The sequence below is a fragment of the Gymnogyps californianus genome, unplaced genomic scaffold, assembly GCF_018139145.2.
Source record: "Gymnogyps californianus isolate 813 unplaced genomic scaffold, ASM1813914v2 HiC_scaffold_340, whole genome shotgun sequence".
Taxonomy (NCBI): Eukaryota; Metazoa; Chordata; class Aves; order Accipitriformes; family Cathartidae; genus Gymnogyps; species Gymnogyps californianus.
In genome coordinates this window covers 1-15119 of record NW_026114225.1, presented here as the reverse complement: position 1 = coordinate 15119, position 15119 = coordinate 1, and the positions used below count along the sequence as shown (strand labels likewise).

The 15119-nt window shown below is 55.4% G+C and overlaps 1 non-coding gene across 1 annotated transcript; it reads right to left on the bottom strand.

The window, feature by feature from the left end:
* Positions 1–201: 201 nt before the first annotated feature.
* TRNAA-UGC (transfer RNA alanine (anticodon UGC)) lies at positions 202–272 on the bottom strand. The gene has a single exon. It is a non-coding gene; the product is annotated as a tRNA-Ala (tRNA).
* Positions 273–15119: the final 14847 nt, after the last annotated feature.

Genomic DNA, 15119 nt, shown 5'->3' with positions numbered 1-15119 from the left:
AGTGACCCGATCTCAGGTCCAGCACAGCTGCCTGCTTCTCCTCCAAGAGGGGGCTCAGCAGAGGCTGCGCACATAGCCCTCCTCACCTCACAGCCAAGCCCTGGGTGGGCAGGGCAGGCCCACAGGGTCTGGAGAGGACCAGTGCCCCAAGCTCTAACCCGCACCTGCCTGAGGCTGGGGATTCAGGGCAAAAACACCCCATGGAGATGCTGGGGATTGAACCCAGGACCTCCCTCATGCAAAGCGGCGCTCTTCCACTGAGCTACATCCCCTTGACACTCGCCAGCAGGAGAGACCCTCTCCTCCCATAACGTGTCTATGACAAGCACAGTCCTGTTGTCCCCTGGGTGCCCAGGGACCTTCTGCAGAAAACAGCACTTGAACCCTTCTGAGATGGGGGAAGTCAGGACAGCCTCTCCGCTGGGGTCTGATTTTGGCACAGTGCTGCACTGCAGAGCGCAGCCCCTTCAACGTCTCTGCAGGGCAACGGGGCAGGAGGAGGCTCTTGCTCAGGCACTTCTCCCATGCTCTGGCCCACTCCAGGGTGGGTTGATGGAGAGGAAAACAACCCTGAGCCTCCTCTGACGCCCAGGGCAACACCCCTCTGGGCCACATCTGTCCCCAACTCCACAGCAGGAGCCGTGCAACAGGGTGAGGGAAATGCCCTCCCTGAGGGGAGGTGCCCCCAGCCTCTGATGGCACCCCAGGGCATGTGGTGGAGGGGACATGGGGGCAGAAATCTTACATCCCCCTCCTCCAGGCACTGGGCCTCTCCCTGCACCCCTCTGTCCCCCACCATCCCTGGAGGTGAGGTGAAGGGCAGGCTTCCACCTCCATGGGGCTGCGCATGTGGCTTGGGCTCAGGGACCTTCCCACTCCTTCAGCACTGAGGCCTGTCCTGACAGCAAAGCAGTGCCCTGGGACAGCCCTGGCTGGGGTCTCTGTGGCAGGGTGGCTGAGCGTGTTCAGCTGTTAACTCAAAGGGCGATGGTTTGACCACACGCAGGGACGGTGTCCCCATGGTGGTACAGCTGGGGCAATTGTGTTGCCCAGTGCCATAGATTTTTCCCTGCTGAGCCCCTGCCTGGCAGAGAGGGTTTGGGGAATCAAAACCAGACCACAGTCACCGTGAACTTCTGGAGTGGTTGAGTGGAGCTAAGGGGATGGGCTGCTCATTTCTTCTGCTTTGCACACATGGTCCTCAAAGCCATCCGGCAATGACTCTCCCATTCTTGCTCAAGAAAACCTAGAAGGACTCTTTTGGAGAAATGACAATCCTGCAGGCACTACCCCTGTGGCCAAGTATTTGCAAGCTCATGCTCAAAGCTGGCAAGACAGTAACTTTGCTTGTTCAGATGGTGTCTCCCTCTCCCCTCCTCTCCCTTGCGCTCAGGCACAACAAAAGCCAGACTTCCCTGGAGGTGCATGCCTGGGGCCGGCTATGAGGCAGCAGAACTGCACGGGGTTAGAACATGCACGTTGCTGTGGGACTATAGGCCAGTCTGTGCCATTCCTTGGCCTGAGTGGGTGACTGGGGAGAGGCTGAGACTGAAGACAGAGGGAGATGTCCTGGGTCAAAGTTGTCACTGTGTTCCTGATGGGCGAGAAGGGTTCTGTAGCAGCAAGAGGTTGCAAGAGGGGAGCCCAGCAGCTTGTTGGAGCTCATGAGCAGGTCTTTCTTCCTCTGGGCAGGGACTGATGGCTGTGAAGGGCTGCAGCTGAGCTGGACACTCCAGTCTGGTGGGTGAGCAGATTTGGGTATGGAAACTGGGGACAGCTGAGACACTTGTGCTGTGAGCCCTGGGTTTGGTGCTGAGAGAATGGAGAACACAGAAGCATGTGTGATGCTCAGGAAATGCAGAGGGAGGTAAATTTGGAGAGTAAAAATGACATCCAGTGGTTGAACTGGGGCTGGAGTGCCAAGATATGCCTCAGGCCTCAATTACAAAGGTGATGGCGGTGAAGGCAAGTGGGCAGGCCGGCACATGCAGCTGCAAAGGCTGAGGGTGAAGTGTGGGTTGGTGGAAGACCTCTCTCATAGGGAAGAGGGGCCCAGGGGAGGCAGAGCTTTTGCTGGTGCCTTAGGCTTTTGCTTCATTCTTGCATGAGCAAGAGTCTTTTGTTGAATGTTTGGAGATATATTTAGGGGGAAAGAAGACTTGAAAACCTCCAAGGATTGGGACTGCACAACCTCTCAGGGCAACCTCTTCCAGTGCATAAGTGACCTCATGGTTATGACCTCATGGTCCTCATGGTCCTCATCTCCTGCCTGAACATTCTTTCAACTTTGTCCCTTGCCTCTCATCTTCCCACCATGCACCATGATGAAGGGTTCTATTTTCTTAATTGCCTCATAGGTACTGAATGCTCCATGAGGTTTCCCAAAGCCTTCTCGTCTCCATACTGAACAGTGTTCCCTCAGCCTTTCCTCAGGTGGAAAGTTCTCCAGCCCCCTGCACACCCACACACACCTGACTGTACTGGTGCCCCTTCACTGAACTTGCTCCAGCTGATCAATGTCTTTCCGTACTCCAACTCATGCAGTAGTGTGCGTGTGGTCTAGCGAGCACTGAATGGAGGGGAAATCCCTCCCCCTCATCTCCTGCCCGTGCTCCTGTTCATACAGCCAGGACGCTGTTGGCCGCCTTGGCTGCTGGGGCTCACGCTAACTCATGTTGCTTCAGTTGCTGAGGCAAGAAGCTCCGGTGCTGGCACATCCACAGTGGAGTGCTCTAGCGCAGTGCACAGGGGGGTTTTCCTGGACCGGGGAACCTCAGGGGGAGCCGAGAGAGCCTCCAGGACCGCAGGGCTCGCAACAGCAGCTGACGAGACCTGGCGGCAGGAGCAACCGCGGGCCAAGTTCCTCACATGTATGAAAGAAGCCCTTAGGGAGTGCTAGTGACCAGGAGCACCGTGACACAGGGCAGGCAAACAGGGGTGGCACATCAGCAAGGCATGGCGTGCAGTTTGCATGGCAGTTCGCACGGCATGCGTGAGGGTCGCTGAAGCTCTGCCAGCTCGACCAGAGGGCGATGGTATCCAGCCTGCCCAGAAAGCCACGGCCCTTTCTAATACTCTGCCCACCACGACTCACGCAAGCTTCCCAGACAGAGCTCCGGTGGGAACATGCTGCCACCCAGGTGTCAGGCTGCAGGGTGTGCCCTGCTCTTCTGCCAGCATTGGACGGCAGCAGTGAGCACACCTGTGGAGGTGCACCCAGCTAGAGGAACTCCTCCGCTTAGTGACAGAGCTCCAGGAGGAGGTGAGTAGGTTGCGGAGTATCAGGGAGTGCGAGAGAGAGATAGACTACTGGAATCGCACCCTGCCTTCCTGGGACAGGCCCAACAGGCAGACAGGAGCATGAGATGGAGGATTCCCTATCCTCTCTCCGCCTGCTGAACACAGGGACTTAAGGGATAGGGGGCAACGGCGACAAGTTCCTGCCCGTACAGCAGGCGCATCTCCTCTCTGACGAGACCCCACCCTCCCAGATGCCCTTGCACAATAGGTACGAGGCTCTGCAAGTGGCACCGAACAATAACAAGGACGATGGTTCATCTAGCTTGGAGGTGTCGCTGAGGTTAAGTCGGCCTACACCCTGCGTCAAAACTGCTTCCATAAAGAAAAAAGACAGGTAGCAGGGCTCATTGGAACAGCTTTAAACTAGAGTTGAAGGGGGAAAGGGATAAAAGCAGGCTCCCTAGAGATAAGCCTGGGCAGCACACCAGTGTTTGATGGAACAATGGGCTAGCGAGGTCCTTTGGTCTGCCATCTCAGTGGAGGTAGGGATGGAGATCCATGTGGCAGTAAAGATGGAAGGGTTATGGATGTGTTAGAAACCACAGAAGCGCCTGAGAATGGTCACGTAGGAATGATGGCTTCTCCCCCCAAAAAGGGGGCGGGATTGATAGCCCAACTGAAGTGCATCTACATCAATGCAAGCAGCATGGGCAACAAACAGGAGGAGCTGGAAGCCATTGTGCAGCAGGAAACTATGATCTAGTTGCCATCACAGAAATGCCATGGTGGGATGACTTGCACAACTGGAGTGCCGCAATGGATGGCTATGAACTCTTCAGAAGGGATAGGCAAGGAAGGAGAGGCGGTGGGTAGCCCTGTATGTTAGGGAGTGTTTTGACTGTCTAGAGCTTGATGATGGTAATGACAGGGTTGAGTGTTTCTGGGTAAGAATCAGGGGGAAGGCCAACAAGGCAGATATCATGGTGGGAGTCTGTTGTAGACCACCCAACCAGGATGAAGAGGCAGACGAAATATTCTCCAAGCAGCTGGGAGAGGTCTCACAAGCGCTAGCCCTTGTTCTTGTGGGGGAGTTCAACTTACCAGATGTCTGCTGGAATGCAGCAGAGAGGAAACAGTCTCGGAGGTTCCTGCAGTGTGTGGAAGAGAACTTCCTGACACAGCTGGTGAGGGAGCCAACTACGGAAGGCGCCCCACTGGACCTGTTGTTTGTGAACAGAGAAGGCCTTGTGGGTGATGTGATGGTTGGAGGCTGTCTTGGGCATAGCGATCACAAAATGATAGAGTTTATTCAAGGATAAGGAGGGGGTCAGCAGAACTGCTACCTTGGACTTCTGGAGGGCAGACTTTGGCCTGTTTAGGAGACTGGTTGACAGAGTCCCTTGGGAGGCAGTCCTGAAGGGCAAAGGAGTCCAGGAAGGCTGGACATTCTTCAAGAAGGAAATCTTAAAGGCGCAGGAGCAGGCCATCCCCATGTGCCGAAAGACGAGCCAGCGGGGAAGAAGACTGGCCTGGCTCAACAGAGAGCTTTGGCTGGAACTCCGGGAAAAAAGAGAGTTTATGACCTTTGGAAGAGGGGCAGGCCACTCAGGAGGACTACAAGGATGTCCTGAGGTTATGCAGGGAGAAAATTAGAAGGGCCAAAGCCCAACTAGAACTTAATCTGGCTACTGCCATAAAAGACATGAAAAAATGTTTCTATAAACATTAGCAACAAAAGGAGGGCTAAGGAGAATCTCCATCCTTTATTGGATGCAGGGGGAAACAGAGTGACAAAGCATGAGGAAAAGGTTGAGGTCCTTCAAACCTTCTTTGCTTCAGTCTTTAATAGTAAGACCAGTTGTTCTCTGGGTACCCAGGCCCCTGAGCTGCAAGACAGGGAGCAGAATGAAGCCCCCGTAATCCAAGGGGAAATGGTTAGCACCTGCTAAACCACTTAGACACACACAAGTCTATGGGGACAGGGATCCACCCAAGGGTACTGAGGGAGCTGGTAAAAGTGCTCACCAAGACTTTCCATCATTTAGCAGTCCTGGCTAAGTGGTGAGGTCCCAGTTGACTGGAGGTTAGCAAATGTATGCCCATCAACAAGAAGGACTGGAAGGAGGATCCAGGGAACTACAGGCCTCTCAGTCTGATCTCGGTGCCAGGGAAGGTTATGGAGCAGATCACCTTGAGTGCCATCACACGACACGTACAGGACAACCAGGCGATCAGGCCCAGTCAGCATGGCTTTATGAAAGGCAGGTCCTGCTTGACTAACCTGATCTCCTTCTTGACAAGGTGACCCGCTTAGTGGATGAGGGAAAGGCTGTGGATGTTGTCTACCTAGACTTTAGTAAAGCCTTTGACATTGTTTCCCACAGCATTCTCCTGGAGAAACTGGCTGCTCATGGCTTGGACGGGTACACTCTTCACTGGGTAAAAAATGGCTGGCTGGCCGGGCCAAAGAGTTGTGGTGAAAGGAGTTCAATCCAGTGTTGGCGGCTGGTCACAAGAGGTGTTCCCCAGGGCTCAGTATTGGGGCCAGTTCTGCTTAATATCTTTATTAATGATCTGGACAAGGGATCGAGTGCACCTCAGTAAGTTTGCAGATGACACTAAGCTGGGCGGAGTGTTGATCTGCTTGAGGCTAGAAAGGCTCTACAGAGGGATCTGGGCAGGCTGGATCGAGGGGCCGAGGCCAATTGTATGAGGTTCCGCCAGGCTAAGTACCAGGTCCTGCACTTGGGTCACAACAACCCCATGCAACGCTACAGGCTTGGGGAAGAGTGGCTGGAAAGCTGCCAGCAGAAAAGGACCTGGGGCTGTTGGTTGACAGCCAGCTGAAGATGAGCCAGCAGTGTGCCCAGGTGGCCAAGAAGAATAGCATCCTGGCTTGTATCAGAAATAGTGTGGCCAGCAGGACTAGGGAAGTGACTGTCCCCCTGTACTCGGCACTGGTGAGGCCGCACCTCGAATACTGTGTTCAGTTTTGGGTCACTCACTACAAGAAAGACATTGAGGTGCTGGACTGTGTCCAAAGAAGGTCAAAGAAGATGGCGAAGGGTCTAGAGAACAAGTCCTGTGAGGAACGGCTGAGGGAGCTGGGGTTGTCTAGTCTGGAGAAAAGGAGGCTGAGGGGAGACCTTATTGCTCTCTACAACTACCTGAAAGGAGGTTGTAGCGAGGTGGGGGTCGTCTCTTCTCCCAAGCAGCAAGCGATAGGACAAGAGGAAATGGCCTCAAGGTGCACCAGGGGAGCTTTAGATTGGATATTAGGAAAAATTTCTTCACCGAAAGGGCTATTAAGCATTGGAACAGGCTGCCCAGGGAAGTGGTTGAGTCACCATCCCTGGAGATATTGAAAAGACATGTAGACGTGGCATTAGGGACCTGGTTTAGTGGTGGACTTGGTAGTGTTAGGTTTACGGTTGGACTCAACGATCTTAAGGGTCTTTTCCAACCTAAATGATTCTATGAGTGATGATTCTATGTCTACAGCCTATAGAGAAAGAGGTGCAGGTGTGGGACACCGTCGGATAGCCTGTGGTGGAGACTAGAGGGATGAAGAAAGTCTGAGAAGCCCCCAACACAGATCAGCTCTTCCCTTGGCTCTGGCTGTTGTCTCTGCCACTGATGCCTATGATCAAGCACCTTCTCCTTACAGCGCTAGGGTCTCATTGCCTCCCTTCCCACCTGGGAGCCTGGGAGGGATTGTACCGTAGTCCTGCTCTTGGCATTGCACATCCCACACACTGCCCCAGGAAGAGCCCTGAGCAACATGTGAGGGAAAGGATCTCCCTTCCCAGGGGCTGGGGGTCAGGGCTTGCCCTTTGCCTTCAAGGAACACGTGAAAGTTTACTCAGAATCTGTTCCTTTACATTGCCTTTGTCTACTTGTCATCACTTTCTCCTGTTTTCTGCTCTAAGCAGCCCCTGGGGAGGCTTTGTCAGTAATGTCCCTCAGCGGGACCCATTAAGGCTCCAAGAAACTTTGGAGTTGGCATCTGACTTTGACTTCTTGAGAAGTTTCTTCAACTTCCTCTCAGTGTCTGAGGTTCATGGACTCGGCACCAAACCCACCGGAGGGGTCATTAAAATGCCTTGGGCTGCTCCTCTGCTGCCAGGCTGTGCCGGACTCCTGGGAGGGAGGGAGCTCATGGCAAGCGGGCAGCACTGCAGAGAGACAGCTCTGCCAGGAGCAGCTCCTCTGCAAAGCGCAGCAGGGCTGAGGGCACTGCCTGCAGGCACCGAGGGGAGAGGAGTGAGGCAGAGAAAGGTTTAAAGGCAGTCAGGAGTGGGGAGTGCTGAGGCTCAAAGGAGGAGAAATCTTCGGGGCCCTTGACACAGTAAGTCTCTGGGTGCAGGGCAATGCAGCTGCAGTTTGTGGAGGGATCTCGTAAAGCTGGCATGGCCCACAGGAATCTCATTCCTGTATAGAGGAGGAGGACCTGCTCCAGAGCAGGGATCCCTGCTGCACCATCAGAGGACAGGGCATGACCGCTGCCTTCTCCCAGGGACGGCTGCAGGGCTATGAAGCTGGGTGTGCAGCCAGGGGTGCCCAGGGCTGTCCTTCAGAGCAGGGTCCCTGCACCCCAGGGGGCTGTGTGCTGGGGCAGGGACTCTGCCGCCTGCCAGGGTCAGCGCTCAGCCTGCCCGGGGAGCTCCCCATGGCGCTGTGGGGAGAAGCTGTGGGTGGAAGGAGAGACCCCCATCAGGGCAGGGTCCTTCTGCTGTCAGGAGGGTGCTGCCTGGCTCAGGGCTGCTCACAGCTGCACATCACCCCCACGACACTGGCAGAGGCAGCTTTTCAAGAAGCACATCAAGGCAGGGGCTACCTGGAAGGAAAGGTGCTTTCCAGGGTCTGTGCTTTCGGTTTCCTCCTGTGGCTGGGGGGAACAGCAATGCGGCTGTCAGGTTTGGGCAAGAGAAGGAGACTCCTACGGCATGACACTGACAGATCAGTAGGTCTTTGAGGAACTGGATCAAGTTCCTTCACCCATTCATTGGCCAACAGAAAGCTCCCTCCTCTCTTCAGGTTTCTCTGACCTGACTTGCCAACACAGAGATGCCCCTGGGCAGCGTCCTGCTGCCAGGAGGGGTCTTCAGGGCAGAGCTGAGCACACAGCGGGTGGGATGGGCTCTGTGAGCACTGACAGGGAGGAGATAAGGGGAAAGAGAAAGGGCTCCCGGCAGGGACAGCTCCAGGCACCAGAGGCCTTGGCAGGGAGGGAGAGAAACCGGCTGACAGCAACGACTGGTGGGGCGGGTATTTGGGCACTGCCCTATTAGCCCTTCAGTGAACATGTGTTTTACCTACCAAGCCCCCTGGTCTCCTCTTCCACCCAGCAGAGCCTCTGCCCTCAAGGCCCTGGGATCCAGGGCAGGAGCTGCCTCCTCTGCAGCCCCGAGCTCCAGCAGAGGAGACTCTCCTGAGCGCCCATCTCTCCCTCCCTCGCCTTGCCTCCCTTGGCAGAAGCATTGGGGCATTTCTCCTTCTTTCTCCACCTGCCCCCGCTGCTGCTGCTCTTGTTTTCAGGCTCTCTGGGGATGGGGGTCTCAGCTGCAGCTCAGCAACTGGCCCTGCAGCTCCTGCCATGAAGATGTCTCCATGGGAGCAGGACGCCCAAGCCCCCTTCTAGCCTGTGGCTCTCTGGGCAATGCTGTCTGTCCATGGGGTGGGGATAAAGCTGACTCTTTTTGCCAGACACCCCAGCTTCAAGGAATCAAAAAGCTCCTAGATCTTCCTGGGGAGGGGAGGTTTAAACTGGATTCCTCTGCTCTCAGCAGTATCCAGTTTCCTTTCAAGGGAACAGCTGGGTGTGATCCTCCTCCAGATGGAAGAGGTGCAAGCCCAGGGCAGCTGACAAAAAGTCTGATGGACAGGCTGGCTCTCCTCTCTCTGCACTAAGGGTCTGCCCGTTTGCATCCCAGGACTCTCAGTGTAGCACTCGTAGCGTAGCAGAAATGCCAAGGCTGTCTGCCTTCAAAAAGCACTCCTCAGGTAGGACAGGGCAACAGGAGCAAAAGCCAGACAACCAAACCCCCACAGCTCTGCTCTGCAGGCGGGTGAATTGGGAGGGGCAATGCTGAAATCTCTTTGATTTCATGAGGGGATTTAAACAGCGATCGCTCCGGGTTCCTCTCTGCCTGTTGGTGCACAGCAGGAGTGACTCCTCCAGAGCCCACAGCAGGATCCCTTGCTCCCCATTGCACCCTCAGCCACCAAAAAGCAGAGCTCCAGCCAGGGAGCTGCAGGAAGGTCTCTCTGGAAGGACAGAGGCTGGGGGTGGGGGTGGTTCTGTGAGAAACGGAGTAAGTTTTGCTCAGAGAAGTCAGTCCTAACCCTTCACTGCCTTTTCCTCCTTGGACAGGTCCCCATGCCCAGAGGAAGCAAATGTCCAACGGCAGCTCCACAACCGAATTCCTCCTCCTGGCGTTTGCAGACGCACGGGAGCTGCAGCTCTTGCACTTCTGGCTCTTCCTGGGCATCTACCTGGCTGCCTTCCTGGGAAACGGCCTCATCATCACCGCCATAGCCTGCGACCAGCCTCCACACCCCCATGTACTTCTTCCTCCTCAACCTCTCCCTCCTTGACCTGGGCTCCATCTCCACCACTCTCAAAGCCATGGCCAATTCCTCTGGGACACCAGGGCCATCTCCTACTTGGGATGTGCTGCACAGGTCTTTCTCTTTGTCTTTTTGATGTCAGCAGAGTTTTATCTTCTCACTCATGGCCTATGACGCTACGTTGCCATCTGCAAACCCCTGCACTATGGGACCCTCCTGGGCAGCAGAGCTTGTGTCCACATGGCAGCAGCTGCCTGGGGCAGTGGGTTTCTCCATGCTCTGCTGCACACTGCCAATACATTTTCACTACCACTCTGCCAAGGCAATGCCCTTAACCAGTTCTTCTGTGAAATCCCCCAGATCCTCAAGCTCTCCTGCTCACAATCCTACCTCAGGGAAGTTGGACTTCTCGTGGTTAGTGTCTGTTTTTTTTGGCGTTTTGTTTTCATTGTGCTGTCCTCTGTGCAGATCTTCAGGGCTGTGCTGAGGATCCCCTCGGAGCAGGGACAGCACAAAGCCTTTTCCACGTGCCTCCCTCACCTGGCCGGGTCTCCCTGTTCCTCAGCACTGTAATGTTCGCCTACCTGAAGGCACCTTCCATCTCCTCCCCATCCCTGGACCTGGTGGTGTCATTTCTGTACTCGGTGGTGCCTCCAGCAGTGAACCCCCTCATCTACAGCATGAGGAACAAGGAGATCAAGGATGCCCTGAGGAAAGTACAGGAATACACATTATTCCAGCTTTAATAAGGTGCCCACCATCCTCCTCTAACTCCCAGCAATTCAGGAAAATCCCAGCCTATCTTTTGTTCTTCTCTTTCTTTTGTATTTGTTTGTTAAACCTGTGAGAATATTCGTTGTCATTATATATTGTTCATACAACTTCTTCTTAAGCTTAGAACCTTTTTTTTCTGTCTGGTAAACCTAATGTACATCAGGAACCAGGCTCTTTGCGTAGAGAAAGAAGCCAGAACGTAATCATTTGCCTCTCCTCTCATCTCTTTGATCTCCTCTGGAGCTTGGGGCCCAGCCCCAGCAGGCAGAAGGGATTCAGGAGCCAAGGGCCCAGCTGCCCCATGGACGAGCAGCCCCAGTGGCCCTCGGGGCTGCCCCTCTCCGCCTCGGCGGGCACTGCCTCTCTGCTGCCTGTGAGTTGGGGCAGCAGCTTCCCTGGAGCCATGGCCAAGGACAGCAGCAGGACGTGGCCTTTTCAGTGCTGCTCTCGCCTCACTTCCACACTCTCCCGCCGTACCCTTGCATTTGTGTTACCCCTAGGCTCTTGTGTAACTTCTGACAGTCCCGTTGTGTCCACAGTGGCATCCCTGTGGCTGCAGGCAGGAGCGGGCAATGGGAACCACTGTGTCAGAGCTGGCCTCCGTGCAAGCACCCCCATAACCAAAGGGGCTCTTCAGGGCAGGGCCAGAAGGCTGGAGGCCTCTTCCAAAGCTGGTCAGGAATACACCCAAGGAGCTGCTCCCTCAAAGGACTTTTGCTCTTCTGGGCTCCACGGATTCAGGGGACAAGCTCCGAGTCCCAGGGGATCTGTTAGGGACCAAGGGCTGGACAAAGACCTCCCTTCTTGGTTGCACATGTCCATGCAGACAGCAACTGCTCTTTGATTTATCTGCCGGCACTGTCCCACCTGCAGTGGGGCTGATGACAGATGCCGTCCTGGAGAGGAATTGGGAGCTGCCAGGGTTGCTCAGGGGATCTCCAGGGACAGTATGTGAGTGTGGGTGGCAGTGAGTGGCACCTCATAAAAGGAGTGACCGTCCAAGGTGGAGTCTTCTGGAGGAAAAGGTGAACCTGAGGACACCATGGCTAATGAGGGCCCTGCAATGCCAGGAGAGGCTGTGAGGAGCCAGAAGGCAAAGGGACACAAGACTGGAGAGTGGGTCAGGACACCCTCTTGGAAATCCCACGGGCTGGATCTAGTGCAGACCTCCCTTGCCTTTTGTGCCAGTGGAGACACCCCATGGTCCTGCCTAGCCCCTTCCTTGGCCCTGGAGCCATCAAGGGAAGATGGAAAGGGCCTCAGCAGCAGTGAACCCCGTCTGCCTGGGTCTGCTTCCCTCCCCCAGCAGCACGGCCAGTGGAGGGTCACCCCGTGACCTCAGGGCACCATAGTCCCCTTGCTCTGCAGAGCAGCACCGCAAGCTTGGGGCCCTGCAGGGAGCATGGGAGGGAGCCAGGAACGGCCGGCCAGGCCAGCACGGACACGCTCACCTGGGAAGGCTCTCTGGGGAGCAGGGAGGACCCTGGAGAAGAGCAAGGGAGCATTTGTGTGCCTGCAGGGAGGAATGAATGAAAAAGAGAAACCTCTTTCTGCAGGCCCCAGCTCAGGGCCGGCTGCTCTGTCACCTGCCCAGGACTCCTGTGCTGGCCTGGGGAGAGGGGCTGACACTGAGGGGGCACAGTCAGTGTGTGGTGGGCATCTCCTGGACCCGAGACCAGGAGTCCTCCACTTTCACTGACCTCCATTTCCTCATGCCATGGTGAACCTCCATCCCTGGGGCTGATGGGGAGCCTGACACCCCTCCCTGCCCCCCAGCAGCTGCTGTGCCCTTCAGAGGGGCTGGGGGGTTAATGCCCAGAGCTCTGCAGCACCGTGCAGTGGGCACTGCCATGGGGCCAGCCCACACTGGGCTGCTCTGCGGGGCTGGGCTGGGGAGCAGGCAGGGGAGGTGGGAAGAGCTGGGGAGAGGCTAGGTGGGGCTGGAAAGCGCCCAGGAGAGGACAACACCAATGTTAGCTTTGATGTTTGCCCATGCAGGGTGAGGACACGCTCCAGTGGGTGTGTGGTGCAGAGCCCAGACTCCTGGAAGGGAGCCGAGACATGCAGCTGCAGGAGAGAGGAGGCCGGTCTGTGCCCTTGGTGGCATGGACACACCGACAAGGTGCCCCAGGGCATTCGTCACCCCCCAGCCTCTCCCATCGCATATTTCCAGCACTGGCCCCTCATCCCAGTTTATGGATGGTTTTGCTCTGTGGCCATCTCCTTCCTCCTGCTGGTCTCAGTGCCTGTGTCGGGGAAGAGCCAGCCCTGCCCAGCCTCTCTTCTTACCCAGACCTTGGCAGACCCCAGAGCAGGGCTGTCTGTGAACCCTTGTGTGGGACACGGTTGGGGCTTGGCTGGGGCCAGGCACTGGGGGGCTGCAAAAGAAGGAGGGCTGGTGGGGATGGACACTGAGGTCTGCTATGGGACTCTGGTGGGGACGTTTCCCCACCCCAAACACACCCTGTCCTGTGCAGTGTCCGATGAGGGGGGCCGTGGGAGCATGTGTTGGGCAGTGGGGCTGTGCTGGCGCAGGAACGGGTCACAGGTTGGAGCCCTAACACAACGATCAGGAGGTGGAAGCAAGGACAGGCTATGAAGGAGGAATTTAGAAAGATGACCTGAGCATGCAGGTCTGTGTTTCGGAAAGGCAAAGCTCACCTGGAGCTGATGGGGGCTGCAGGCGACATCAAGAGCCAAATGAAGAGCTTCAGCCACTGTGTTTGCAGTAAAAGGCTGGACAAGGCACAGGCTGCTGAATGATGAGAAGGGGTTCATAACAGCAGACACAGACGGGGCTGAGGCACTCAATGCCGCCTTTGCCTTAGTCTTTGCTAAAAAGGTCTCCCAGGCCTCTGCTCAGTGAAAGGGCTCAAGGAGGAGGAGAGCACGTATTGACAGGAACCTCAGGAAGTCCCACAAGGACAAGTGCCAGTGTCTGCCCCTGCAGGGGACTCCCCCTGGCAATGGCACGGCTGGGGGCTGCCTGGCTGGGGAGCAGCTCTGTGGGAAAGGTCTTGGTGGGCAGGGAGCTGGACAGGAGGCCGCCGCGTGCCCTGGCAGCAAGGGAGGCCAGCAGGGCCCTGGGCTCTACGACCAGGAGCACGGCCAGGAGATGGAGGGAAGGGACTCTCCCCCTCTACCTGGAACTTGTTAGACCACATCCAGAACACTGGGTCCAGTTTCCGCAACCCCAGTGCTGGAAAGGTGTTGGCAAGCTGGAGCGGGTTTAGTGAAGGGCCCTGAAGATGCTCAGGGGCTGGATCACTTTCCCTGTGAGGAAAGGCTGATGAACCTGGGCTTGTTCAGCCTGGAGAAGGCTTTTGAAAAACATGAGCACCTTTTCACCAGCTGAGATAACTGAATACTTTTACTCAAATGACAATGTTTTCCTACCATGCCAAAATGGGAATTTCCAGGAAGTATATTCATCGCAGAGAAGATATTCACCTTCCCTTGTACTTGCATTGCTGAGACTCTGGCCATTATACCGTGTATTTAATCTCCCAAATCTTTCCACTTGTCCTGAAAAACGACCACGTCTAAAGGCATCTTCTCAGCAGACTATCTGGACCTGTGCCCTTTCCATTGCTCTCCTGTTCCACCCTCCCCTTACTCCTTGCTCAGCCAGATCCTCTCAACCACCCAGGTGCTGCTTTGAGCTTCAGGGAGTTACAAGCCTGCCTTGTCTCAGCAGTCTAATTGACTCTTCAGCCAACTCCTACATTCTGTTATATCTATCCTTTCCTATCACCCTGTCTAAAACATTTCCAGTGAGGTTACCCCGTGTGGGTGGTGAACTCACTGGAGGCAGCTTGAATGGAGCACAGAGCTGAGGAGTGTGGTTGGTTGGTTGTTAAATTTTACCATGCTTTCCTTCTGTTTGGTGGCAATGAAGAGAAAGCCTGCCTGTGCCTGTGTGCAGCCAGGTCTCTAAGAAAGCAGGTGGGAGTTGGTGCAAAAGAGGCTGTAACCTCCAGCTGCAGACTTGGGTGGAGAAGTCTGATGTCAGGAGAAGTGATGTGAGTCCCAGGCGGCCCATGAGAGAAAAGGGTGGGGCTGGGAGGTGAGGAGGAATGTTGTCCATGCAGTGCCTGCCCTCAGGAGCCTGCTTTTCCCATTTCATTAGGAAATCTTCTGCATCAATATCAATTGGAAAATGTTGTGAACACTTTGCTGAGAGTGGAAAAAAGTAAAAAAAGAAAGACTTCAAAGGAGAAATTCTTTTTTTACTAGCTGTTCATACGATTATGTCCTTAACCGCACTCCTGAAACTCTCCCACTTAGCTGCCCAGGTCTTGAACACTTGCAGAAAATCATGGGAAGAGACATGGCTTCTTGTGTTTTAACGAGCCCCATGGTGTATTTGGTGCCGAGTCCATGAACCTCAGACACTGAGAGGAAGTTGAAGAAACCTCTCAGAAGTCAAAGTCAGATGCCAACGCCAAAGTTTCCTGGAGCCTTAATGGGTCCGTTGAGGAACCTTTACTGACAAAGCCTCCCAGGGGCTGCTTGAGGAGAAAACAGAGAAATGA